At 41.7% G+C, this 13,304-nt stretch overlaps 1 protein-coding gene and 1 long non-coding RNA gene across 5 annotated transcripts in view; one reads left to right on the top strand and one right to left on the bottom strand.

The window, feature by feature from the left end:
• LOC133497789 (uncharacterized) overlaps positions 1–8,988 on the bottom strand; it is a 47,026-nt gene extending 38,038 nt beyond the window's left edge. For both annotated transcript variants that reach the window (XR_009794104.1, XR_009794105.1), the window contains exons 1-2: positions 8,827–8,988; positions 4,966–5,073 (exon numbers count right to left, since the gene is read on the bottom strand). This is a non-coding gene — a long non-coding RNA (uncharacterized LOC133497789). The remainder of the gene's footprint in view (positions 1–4,965; positions 5,074–8,826) is intronic.
• Positions 7,178–13,304, top strand: part of tead1b (TEA domain family member 1b) — a 60,088-nt gene continuing 53,961 nt past the window's right edge. The window contains exons 1-2 of one of the 3 annotated variants that reach the window (XM_061813959.1): positions 7,178–8,100; positions 8,575–8,701. The gene's annotated coding sequence lies outside the window, so the exon portion shown is untranslated. Of the gene's footprint in view, positions 8,101–8,451; positions 8,702–13,304 lie in introns of those variants that run through there. The other 2 variants (XM_061813960.1, XM_061813961.1) reach the window with 2 other exon arrangements.

Below are 13,304 nucleotides of genomic sequence, written 5' to 3'. Positions count from 1 at the left end.
AATAACACCTATGGGCAATTTAGAGTGTCCAATTAATGTTGCATGTTTTTGGGATGTGGGAGGACACCAGAGTGTGCGGAGAAAACCCACACAGGCACGGGGAGATCATGCAAACTCCACACAGGTGGATCCGGGAACGAACCCGGGACCTCAGAACTGTGAAGCCAACGCTTTCCAGTTGCTGCACTAAAAGTATCCATCCATCCGTTTACTTTGCCGCTTAGCCTCACGAAAATCGCGTTGAGTGCTGGAGTCTATCCTAGCTGTCAACGGGCAGAAGGCGGGGTACACCCTGAACTGGTCGCCAGCCAATCGCAGGGCGCATGGAGACAAACAGTCGCACTCACAATCACACCTAGGGGCAATTTAGAGTGTCCAATTAGTGATGAGACTGAAATTTGAAATTGAGGGTGTTCTGTATAATGTGGTTAGCGGCTATGCCCCACAGGTAGGATGCGACCGAGAGTTGAAAGAGAAATTCTGGAAGGAACGAGATGAAGTAGTTCTGAGCATCCCAGACAGCGACAGAGTTGTGATTGGTGCAGATTGTAATGGACATATTGGTAAAGGAAAGAGGGGCGATGAAGAAGTGATGGGTAAGTACTGCATCCAGGAAAGGAACTTTGAGGGACAGATGGTGGTGGACTTTGCAAAAAGGATGGAGATGGCTGTAGTGAACACTTATTTCCAGAAGAAGGAGGAACATATAGTGACCTACAAGAGCGGAGGTAGAAGCACGCAGGTGGATTATATTTCGTGCAGATGATGTATTCTGAAGGAGGTTACTGACTGTAAAGTAGTGGTAGGGGAGAGTGTAGCTCGACAGCATAGGATGGTTGTGTGTAGGATGACTCTGGTGGTGGGTAGGAAGATTAAGAAGACAAAGGTAGAGCAGAGAACCATGTGGTGGAAGCTGAGAAAGGGAGAATGTTGTGCGGCCTTCCGGAAAGAGGTGAGACAGGCTCTCGATGGACAACCGAAGCTCCCGGAAGACTGGACGACGACAGCCAAGGTGATCAGAGAGACAGGCAGGAGAGTACTTGGTGTGTCATCTGGTAGGAAAGGGGAAAAGGAGACTTGGTGGTGGAACCCCAAAATACAGGGAGTCATACAAGGAAAGAGATTAGCGAAGAAGAAGTGGGATACTGAGAGGACTGAGGAGAGGCGAAAGGAGTACATCGAGATGCGACGTAGGGCAAAGGTAGAGGTGGCAAAGGCTAAACAAGAGGCATATGAAGACATGTACACCAGGTTGGACACGAAAGAAGTAGAAAAGGATCTCTACAGGTTGGCCAGACAGAGGGATAGAGATGGGAAGGATGTGCAGCAGGTAAGGGTGATTATGGATAGAGATGGAAATGTGTTGACTGGTGCCAGTAGTGTGCTAAATAGATGGAAAGAATACTTTGATGAATGAAGAAAATGAGAGAGAAGGAAGAGTTGAAGAGGCAAGAGTGAAGGACCAGGAAGTGGAAATGATTACTATGGGGGAAGTCAGAAAGGCACTACTTCTTCTTCTTTTCCTTTTGGCTTGTCCCGTTAGGGGTCGCCACAGCGTGTCATCTTTTGCCATCTTAGCCTATCTCCTGCATCTTCCTCTCTAACCCCAACTGCCCTCATGTCTTCCCTCACCACATCCATAAACCTTCAGAAAGGCACTACAAAGGATGAAAAATGGAAAAGCAGTTGGTCCTGATGACATACCAGTGGAGGTATGGAAGCTATTTGGAGAGATGGCTGTGGACCAACTTATTCAACAGAATATTAGCGGGCGAAAAGATGCCTAAAGAATGGAGGAAAAGTGTTCTAGTTCCCATTTTTAAGAACAAAGGCGATGTTCAGAGCTGTGGGAACTATAGAGGAATAAAGTTGATGAGTCACACAATGAAGTTATGGGAAAGAGTAGTGGAGGCTAGACTCAGAACAGAAGTAAGTATCTGCGAGCAACAGTATGGTTTCATGCCTAGAAAGAGTACCACAGATGCATTATTTGTCTTGAGGATGCTAGTGGAAAAGTACAGAGAAGGTCGGAAGGAGCTACATTGTGTCTTTGTGGATCTAAAGAAAGCCTATGACAGAGTACCAAGAGAGGAACTGTGGTACTGCATGCGTAAGTCTGGTGTGGCAGAGAAGTATGTTAAAATAGTACAGGACATGTATGATGGCAGCAGAACAATGGTGAGGTGTGCCTTAGGTGTGACAGAAGAATTTAAGGTGGAGGTGGGACTGCATCAGGGATCAGCTCTGAGCCCCTTCCAGTTTGCAGTGGTAATGGATAGGCTGACAGATGAGGTTAGACTGGAATCCCCTTGGACCATGATGTTCGCAGATGATATTGTGATCTGCAGTGAAAGCAGGAAGCATGCAGAGGAACAATTAGAAAGATGGAGACATGCACTGGAAAGGAGAGGAATGAAGATTAGCCAAAGTAAAACAGAATATATGTGCGTGAATGAGAAAAGTAGAGGGGGAAGAGTGAGGCTACAGGGAGAAGAGATAGTGAGGGTGAAAGACTTCAAATATTTAGGGGTCAACAATCCAGAGCAATGGTGAGTGTGGTCAGGAAGTGAAGAAACGTGTCCGAGCAGGTTGGAACAGCTGGCGGAAGGTGTCTGGTGTCTTATGTGACAGAAGAGTCTCTGCTAGGATGAAGGGTAAAGTTTACAAAACAGTGGTGAGGCTGGCCATGATGTACGGATAAGAGACGGTGGCACTAAAGAAACAACAGGAAGCAAAACTGGAGGTGGCAGAAATGAAGATGTTGAGGTTCTCGCTCGGAGTGAGCAGGTTGGATAGGATTAGAAATGAGCTCATTAGAGGGACAGCCAAAGTTGGATGTTTTGGAGACAAGATTCGAGAGAGCAGACTACGATGGTTTGGACATGTCCAGGGGCGAGAGAGTCTGAGGATGGAGGTATCAGGCAAAAGAGCGAGAGGAAGACCAAAGAGAAGGTTTATGGATGTGGTGAGGGAAGACATGAGGGCAGTTGGGGTTAATGAGGAAGATGCAGGAGATAGGCTAAGATGGAAAAATATGACACACTGTGGCGACCCCTAACTGGATAAACCGAAAGGAAAACAAGAAGAAGAAGAATTAATGTTGCATGTTTTTGGGAGGAAACCGGAGTGCCCGGAGAAAACCTACCCAGGCACGGGGAGAAGGTACAAACTCCACACAGGCGGATCTGGGATCGAACTCGGGACCTCAGAACTGTGAGGCCAACGCTTTCCAGCTGCTCCACCATGTCGTGGCAACAAAACTAGCGCAAGATAAATAACGTTTTCCATTTTGTTTTGTTTTCCACCATGAGTATGACCTCGAACTAACTTATACAACTCAATTGATTTTGTTTTTTAATCTTTTCAAGAACGGACATAAAATTAACTGCGATGATGTGATGAAGTGTACACACCCACACGGCGGTGTTCTAAATAAAAAATAACGTTCAAATTCATGTTTAAATGGGAGCCAACACACTCAGGGCCCCTTTGATTTCCACCAACTACAGCTTAGTATTTCTAGTGGGCTTTTACTGACATTTTTTTCCCCTTTCCAGTTTGAAATCTGAAGATTTTGTGCTCACTGACTATTTTGAGGTGTGAATAACTCCCTCGACCTTGTCTGCAAACCGAGTTTTATTCAACCGTCACAAAATCTCCCAAACACTTAACGAATAAATGTGTAATCAAAACAAGGCTGAACTTTTTGGCAATAATTCGACAAGGCGTGTTTTGCGCAAACATCACCGTCATCAACATTTTAAAAAATATATATATTTTTTTTGTACTGGTTGGAAGTCAATATTTATTTTTTAAGTCACACAAACCTGCCAATTTATCTGACTTGTGCATAATATAATATATATAATATAATATAATAATAATATTATATATATATACTTTATATTTGGGATGACTACACCATTAATAATTAAAAAAAATTAATAGATAATATATAAATAATCATAATAAATTAATTAATTAGTAGTAGCACATATGTGTACTTCCTCAAAATCTCCAATAAGATCAAGGATCCAAATCGGGGTTTTTTTCCCAATTGATGCACAAAAATAATAATCAATTGGTGACTTTTGTTTTAAACGAATTCTAAACAACTTCTTATAATTCTTTACTTTCTTGTAAATGAAGTAAAGTCACCAAATTCAAAAATACTTCAATCCAACAGAATAATAATTTAACCCTTAATTGGCTAGTTTCCACAAGAGTGGGCAAAAAATGGTTTAATGCTCGTGGTAGATTAGATGACGTGTTGAAAGTGGTTGTACGCTACTGCAAATCATCCAGTCATCCATTTTCTTTGCCGCTTATCCTCACGAGGGGTCGCGGGGAGTGCTGGAGCCTAACCCAGCTGTCAACGGGCAGGAGGCGGGGCACACCCTGAACTGGTTGCCTGCCAATCGCAGGGCACAGAGAGACACAGCCGCACTCACGCTCACACCTTGGGGCAATTTAGAGTGTCCAATTAATGTTGCATGTTTTGGGGATGTGGGAGGAAACCGCAGTGCCTGGAGACAACCCACGCAAGCACGGGGAGAACATGCAAACTCCACACAGGCGGGGCCGGGATCGAACCCGGGTCCACAGAACTGTGAGGGGAACGCTTTCCCAGCTGCTCCACCGTTCTGCCACTGCAAACCATTTCCACTATGATAATATTTTAAGTGATTATCTATATTTGTATATGAAAATTAAGTGAATGGACGAATTCTTGTTCCAGATTCCTTACTGGATTTCATTTGATGGCGGATCTGGACCTGATACTTTAGCTCTGCTTGATGACTTCAAAAAAAAAAAAAAAAAAAAACACCAGCCAATCAACATGATCACACAACGTATGCTTAACAAATCATAGCGTAAAAAAATGTGATGGTTGGGTAACATGAAACAAAACAAAACAAAAAAATGTATTGACAGACAAGAATGATGGGCAGTTCAACACGCTACCTTCCACTCTTTGGGCCAAACTTGCACAGACAGGCGTTAAGAGGTGTCGATTGATGTCTTCAGAGCGCCAGCCGTTCATCTTGCGTGATGGTTTTTCTTTTGAGAGACCTGTGTCAAAACACGGGCCGGCTTTAATGGATGACTTGTTCAGACAGGACCACGTCGGCTGTGTGGGCACACTCACGTGAACCCGCTCGATTGCTTTGTGTTCATTTATAGACTCAAGCAGAAGATATTGTAAATATGAAATGTTGGTTTGAGGCAAACTGTGCAATCGGCTTTTATCTTACGGTGCAATTTCGCTGCTAGCGAAGCAAGAAGAGGGAAAAGTGATTTGAGGCATTCACTACAATATTATATATATATATATATATATATATATATATATTACTGAATATATTTTAAAACCAGGGAATGCAATCAAAAAGAAGCCATAAACTTCAAGGAAAATTCCGGTAGTTTGGATTAACAATGTATCCAATAGGTCATATCATATGTACCGTACTTTGACAATGCGATGTTAATCCTCCCTCATTTAATGTTTTTTTTTTTTAGATTTTCATCGGCAATTACGAATTTTCATGGGCGCCGCCATTTTTTGTGAGTCACATGGCGACGTAATAGGCTCGTTTATGTTGGGAAACAATTCTGGCCAGCGCCGATTTTACGGATTTATCCTCGTCCGATGAAGAAATAGCAGTATCGCTTAATCGGGATGACGGGGGAATACTTCCATACAGATTTGAACCTGTGGCTGTAAATAATGTAGTATTGTATATATAATAATATAATGTATATAATGAAATTTCGCAGATTTTTTTATCCAAATTACGCCAACATTTAGCGTTACAACGAGGCATTTTACCATGTCTGATCATGGTGGTTCCGCATCTGAAGACGCTACAAACCGACGAGGATTTTTTTTGCTCCACGCCTATTACGTCACATCCGCGCACGTAGGCCATGTGACTCGCCAAAATGGCGGCACCCATGAAAATTTGTAGTTTCTGATAAAAATCTTCTCAAAACACCATTAAATTGGAGAGGATTGACATCACATTGTCAAGGTGCAGTACGCATGACATGACCTATTGGATACATTGTTAAGCCAAACCACCGGAATGTCCCTTTAACTGTCAAGCAGAAATTTTGCTAATTCCTTGTTGCTTCGGAATCGCTCAACTGTCTGAGGTCCCTTCACCTCTGAAAGGCAACTCCAACATTCATACTGCGATCTGTCCACTTCTTCATTCATTTATTATTATTATTATTTAGGTTTGAATGCTTCTGTTTGCTATTGTTATGCCCTGTTGTTTGCAAACAAGGGATGGGCATTTTTTTTAAATTATTTTCCAGAGGTGAGTATTCAGCAAACCTCCTGAAGGACAAGGTAAGAGTGGGTGTGTCAGCTATGAATTTACCCCCCCCCCCCCCCCAGTGGAGACACATGATTGACACCCTTATCAGGCCTTCCTTCTGTCACTGATTTGTTGTTTTTTCATTGGGCGTGGTGGTTACTTTAAACTCCAGTAAGAAGAAGATGGGGCCAGAGTGGGATAATTTTTTTCCCCACAGATCGTTTTACTGATGCTTATTTGTCAATGACTCTCTACACATGTTTTTCCAGTGTCCTAAATGCATATTTTTTTCAATCGTGACTGTTTGTTGTTATCCTAAAGTGGCTTGAACTACCAGAGAGAAATTCCTTATGTTTCTTATGATGTACAGTAATTACCCAATAAATACAATTCTGGTGTAGGCCTACTACTGACAGGTCATACTGAACGTTGTAACAAATGTGACTTATTTTTTTTTTTAATGCTAACTCAATTTTTAACATAAAAAGACCAATCACGCTGGGAAACAAAACTCAAATGATTGCTTTAAGGTTACCTGGTGATTCAAATTTTTGTGTAATGTCGCTGATGTAAAAGCACACTGTACATATGTTTCACAACAATACTTAACTACTTAAAATTTCATATGTAACCGTGCATGAAATAATAAAGCATTTTGCTAAAATGCACGCAAGCAACGGACAGGCATAGTTAGTGAATGGCAGCCTCTCAAAACATCCACACTTGTTCTTTTATTTACACCTACTTCATCTCTTTGTGGCAACACACTTCTTCCTTTATAATCATAAATAAATAGTAATAAAAAATAAAAGTGATACAGCACAATATTTTTTTTAAATTGTAAGCTTGTTTTATGAATCCAACTCAACTGCTGCTGTTTTTTTTTTTAAACTTATTTACAATCCATATAAGGGCGACATGGAGGAGCAGCAGGTAAAGTGTTGGCCTCACAGTTCTGAGGACCCGAGTTCGAATCCAGCCCCGCCTCTGTGGAGTTTGCATGCTCTCCCCGTGCCTGCGTGGGTTTTTCTCCGGGCACTCCAGTTTCCTCCCACATCCCCAAAACATGCAACATTAATTGGACACTCTAAATTGCTCATAGGTGTGATTGTGAGTGCAATTGTTTGTCTTGATGTGCCCTGCGATTGACTGGCAACCAGTTCAGGGTGAACCCCGCCTCCTGCCCGTTGACAGCTGGGATAGGCTCCAGCACTACCCACGACCCTCGTGAGGATAAGCGGCAAAAGAAAATGGACGGATAATCCATGTATTAAAAAAATATTTAGGTTTCACGTTAGCGTTTTCATTGGTGTGTGCCGGTGGTGGTGGGGACTGGAGACCCCAGAGTGGGGTGAAGCACAAAGGGTCAGTTAAAGCTATGACCGCCACAGGCCGTGCGTACGGTCAACGTTGGCCTAAAATGGAAGGACAACAATTGAAAGTAGGTGCTCGTGAGCACCGCGAAGCCGGGAAGTCGAACTTTCTGCGCGTCCGTGAAGGTGACAGTTCCCGGGATGTCAAGGCACGGCCGAGGGAGGCTGCGGGGCTCCGGGATGACGCCACCTCTCGCTCCGCCCCCCCGACGCAAACTCGCTCTTTGCGTTCATTTCATTCCTCTTCTCATTCCGAGCATTCTTCGCATCTCTGTCAGTGAGCGAAGCGATTCACCTTCCTTGCCGACCTGGCAACGCCAGAATAACTTGACAATAATATTGTAAATACAATCACACGAGCTCAAAAATGGACATTTTTTTAAATGTGAGCTATCAGTGACGAGGTAAGTTCCATTGCTAGTTGCAGCCATTCAAAGTGGTCGGAGACTTCTGTTTGCTGGCTTTAGTTTATTTCTTCGCAAATACTGAATAGTTTATAAAAAAAAAAAAAAAAACCGCCGAGCTATTTTATGTTTTGTTGTTTCCAACCCACGGCGTGTGGAAGCGGTGGCTCTCGGGGGTTAGATGGCCGACTCGCTGTTGCAACAGGCACTTTGGACGCTCGAGCGGCGAAAATCTTTTACATTTTTCACATTTTTGGAGGAGAAGGGCTGCTCTTAACGCCCCTTTTAAAAGCGCCACACGCCGTGTGCTCCGTGTCAGAGCCCCGGAAATACCCCACGGGAGATTTAAGCCTCAACTACAAAAAAAAAAAAAAAAAAGAATAATCATAACTATCCGGCTCGGAAAACAGTTGTTTTTTTTTTTGGTGGGGGTCAACATGACGACTGTACGCGTTGCTCTTCTCTTGTGTCTAGTTGCTTCGCTCGGCGCTTGGGGGATTTCACCGGAGGCTTTTCGGACCACCTCGACGAAAAACACCGGGAAGACTTGTTGCTTCGCCGCCTTGGACGTTGCTTTTTCAAATTGCCGTCCAACTTCTGTGTGAGTATATATCGACATTTTTACTCCCCCCTTTCTTCTTCCCAAGCTTCTTTTCTCCCGCTTTCACAAGACAAGCGAGGGAATCACGATAAGTCAAAAGTCCGTCATTGTTTTGCGCTACTTACTTTACGTTCGCTCACGGTAATGTCCAAATAACGAAGGTAGATGTATTTTTTTCAAAGGCTTTGAGGGTTTAAAAACATCGTAAACTCGCCATATTTCACAACCTTAACCGTAAAAGTGTCCCGTGGCTAAATGTTTAGTTGTCGTTACCGTGTCGGAGGAATATTAGCTTAAATTGACGTGTCACTCGTTCGAAACGTAGATTACTCCGCAATGTTTGGACCTAACTCGCAGGAAGTGGACAGTAAATATTTGCTTAAAAAGTCATTCTTTGCGTCTTTCTTTGCTTCCCACCCCCCAACAGTGTCTTTTCTTCCAGGGGTTTTCCTTTACTTTAGGAACTCCCCACTCAGCTAAAACTAGGCTCGCTCTCTCACAAAGTGACAACAAGTTTTTGATATATCTTTACTTCTACATTTTAAGGAGATTTGCCCATTATGAATGCTGATGAATGAAAACAACATCAGGACATGTGATGAGTAACAGAGGCATGTATAAGTTACATTTGTTTGATCAAAGACATTTTTGCATATCAGTAGCTGTTTCAAGATTTGACAGCTCTCGTGTAGTTTGAACCAAAACAGGGCTCTGAGGTCACGAGGTCACCATTTATGCTCCTCACACATGCTGGTTTGAGTCAACCAAAGTGTTTTTTTTCTTTTCCCCTCCTCCTAAAACAATTCACTTTTCCCCAATTTAAAATCAACACTGTGGTCAAAGTTAAATAAACTAATTTAGAAAGGTTGTTGCCACTGGACACGTGCAACAGAGGGGCACAAGCTCCGGAGGGAATCAAATGTACTCTCGGTAATTTGTGTTTTCATTCAAATTTCATTGATGGAATTTTTACGTCTTCTGCACTCAGAACACTGCCCGATTCTTACCGCGGTAGAGGATCAACGAGACATTAAACACACAACAAATGGGGATAAAAGGGTTATTATTTCCAGGAATAATTCTGAACTCGGCATAACCCCAAACGTTGCACTTTTTAAATCTTCTTGTTGGCAGGAAAAAATGTACAGGCTAGAAATGGCTGCTTTGTTTTCATTTGATTCGTCAGGCACATCAGGCAACCTGGTGGACCAAAGCCTGCTCAACATTTGTTCAAGACCAGGACATACGAGGTCCTTCCAAACTCTACCTTTGACATAGAACGATATGCATTTCTTAAAGCTTGATTAAGGGGTTTATGGTCATGAATATACAAAGGAAAAAAAAAAAAAGATTGGACTTCCTGCAGGGCGGGGTAATTTTACAGGTTTTGACTTGAGGTTATGTAATTTTACAATTTGACAGAGATTGATTTAGTCTCTACTTCTATTTTCTACACATTTGATAAGGGTGCCAGTGTAAATATTTGAGTCCAATCATGATAAAACAGCAAAGGAGTTCTCCTTTTATTGACGACCTTTATGCATTATGACAAAAATCCAAGTTACAATAAAGAACTTCTTTGTTAATACTTTCAAGCATTCATATTTGAATTTGAATTGCATTGCATTTATATGGAGTTGCTCTCAATTCATCGCCGTAGATAGTTTTCCCTATTTTATTTGCAATCCAAAGGATATTTTCCAAATATATTTTAATCACCTGAAGCTCACATGTGGACTTTTTTGAATGGAGTAATTGAATCCCACTGTGATAATAATATTGATTTATTCTGTTACTGTCATCAGGTTAAAAGTAGACAACATTTTCTGGAGTTTGGCAAATTATGAGCGATTGAACCGGCAATTATTATTATAATAAATCCCATCTTTACTGGACTGATGTTGCAATTGTAGAGTTAATTGTAAGATCACTGATCCTGCATATTACGCATGGGCATGTGCCAAGAACTGATTGTGAATCTGTGTGCCATGGAATAGTAAATGCAGCAGGGTAAAAGCATCATGTACACTTATTAGCTTTTGACGGTTAAGGCAAATTTAAAAAAAAAAAAAAGAGGACACTCCCGCAGGCTCCCAGACTGTTTGTGCCCCGAGGTAAACTCTGTTCTAGAAAGGGAATTTTAGAGCATGCACGCGCTGCTGCTCAGCAGTTTGAGCAGATCCCGCTGAGGCCAGCCGAGAGTGCCACCAAAAAGGAAAAGCTGGCTCAAAGCCACTGACGTCATCGAAGAAAATCTGCTTCAAATTGCAGCCATAAATGGTCCACAAGCCACCGGAAGCACTTTGGTCCTGTCAGACCTTCTTAGTTAATGCAACACAATGTTTGTTTTGTATTGTTTTGTTTCCCCGCAGTAGTCATGCAAGTCCTATCACTTTACCAGATGGAAATCAAATTTAATCCTATGCTATTCTCATTCTTAAAATGTGTGTTACTCTTAATTTTTTGGTATCACTCGAAAGACACTGATGAAAGCAACATACTATGCTTCATATAGTTTTCTCTGAATCATCATATGACTCACTTTCTCAGACTATTATAAGAACTAGACTTCTTAACCGCAATGAAATCAGGGCTTCAATAACTTCCTCTCCCCGCGCAGGCGATAGGTGTTGCTCAGCCTCTGATGATTAATACGAAACAAAAGCATGCGGGCACTTCATTTGCTGCAAGCGTTAACATTTTTTGGCTCCATTTTCAACTGTAGCTGGTTACAAATTTCCACACGACACCTCCCCAATAGTTGCTGTATTGTACCCAGGACTGGCAAAGCAAGAGGTCTCTGGCCAGAAGGTGCTCTGGATTCTGGGAGGCGTGTAAAATCCATATGCTGAATTATTTTTTAGTTTCTTTGAGACATATTGAAAGTTGCGTTATCTGTAATTTACTGAATATGTATGCACTCTGGTCTTCTGACCAATTATGTTCCATGTGCGCTATTTTCAGTGCTCGAGTTTGAGGTTTTAGGGATGAGACGCTGTTTGAAAAATCACGCTAATTTGGATGCTTTGACTTGGAATTTTGGCCCATACAAGATTATTGGACGATATATTTAATTGCAACTCGTCGGTTTATCGGAGAAGGGGTTCCCGAGTAGCAGATTGGGAAAGGGTGAAGGAGATATGTAGAGAAATAATGGCATGTTTGACCAGATTTTCTATGGGCAATGTCACACCAAGAAGTTCTTCAAAAAGGAAATGTTTTTTCTGACACCAAAAACCCAATTTTTCCAAATTTTTTCACGTTGCACTCAGGTTGAATTGGCTGTTCCAAAAGAAGTCAGTATTTCCACAAACTGTCATTTATGTTAAATCTTCTCACGACTACTTAGTTCCATGGCCGTATGCGTACCGGTGTGTTCTGGCTTTGTCAGGTGGTTAATTACTTATAATAGCTAACTCAGGGGCGTCAAACTCATTTTTATCATGGGCCACGTAGTAGTTCTGGTTTCTGTCAGAGGGCCATTGTGACTGAAACCATGAAAATCTTTAATTAACCCATCATATTCACACACTAAATTTATCAACTTGTTCTGGAATCAGAAATCAAAGGTAATGGCTTTTTCAACTATTGTTGATGTTTGGTAACACCCAAATGCTTGCAATATATCAACGTCGTCATTTATGATATGACAGTTGGAAATTTTTCTTCAAATTTTAACAAAAATGATGGAAGTTGATACACATGATTGGCCTTCGCAGGCCTCATAAAATCATGTGGTGGGCCGCATCTGGCCCCCGGGCCTTGAGTTTGACACCTGTGAGCTAACTAATCATAGAAGTCTTGCGATTGCGTGACAGTCGACGATTGCAACTTCTGATGTCCTGTACTTTTTTTTTGTTCAATTGACATTGAGTTAGTATTCTTAGAGTAGTGTCGGTGTTTGTGTGTGTTGGTCTACTCTAAGCCTAGCAGTAAAAAGGGACTGGGCCTTAAAGGGTTAATGGTAGAACACTTTATATGATTTTTTTCTGTAATTACAGAAGCAATCTAGAGAAATGAAACTTGTGCAAGAAGCGATTTATAATTTGTAGGAAAAGAGCATACAGTATGGTGACTTGAATAAAAGTTGGATTTTATTTAAAAAAAAGCCAAAGCCTCCAAGTGAATGACAAAAGAAATTTATTGTGGTAAAATATTTGGTTTTGGTTGTGGACTGGGTCGCTGCAAGGCTCACCACGTATGGAGTACTACCGGTATTCTGTTTTTGATGGCAAAGTGACAATTGTGATGTTGCAAAAATATTTAAGTATAATTGAAATTGCATGCTTTACCTTTCCGTACCAAGCTGATGAAAGCCTAACTAGAAAAATGAGATGAAATGAAAGTAACGTGTCAAACTGTCACATCTAAATGACTTAAAACTTTTTTTTTTTAATTGTCATAGCCTGCTCCGTTTTGCCAAATCTACCTCTTGCAGCACCTGAGGAAAATAAAGGAGGAATGGCAATGGAGTGACAAAAATAAAGGGAAACTTGTATGGGACAAATGGTTGTTATAGAGAAGGAAATGCAAATGGTCGCCCTAACACTCATCACTGTGATTTGTTTTTTCATGCCTGTCCGCACGCGTCCTGAATGAGCCT

The sequence above is a fragment of the Syngnathoides biaculeatus genome, chromosome 3 (genome assembly GCF_019802595.1).
Source record: "Syngnathoides biaculeatus isolate LvHL_M chromosome 3, ASM1980259v1, whole genome shotgun sequence".
NCBI lineage: Eukaryota > Metazoa > Chordata > Actinopteri > Syngnathiformes > Syngnathidae > Syngnathoides > Syngnathoides biaculeatus.
This window is presented reverse-complemented; position numbering and strand designations above follow the sequence as displayed.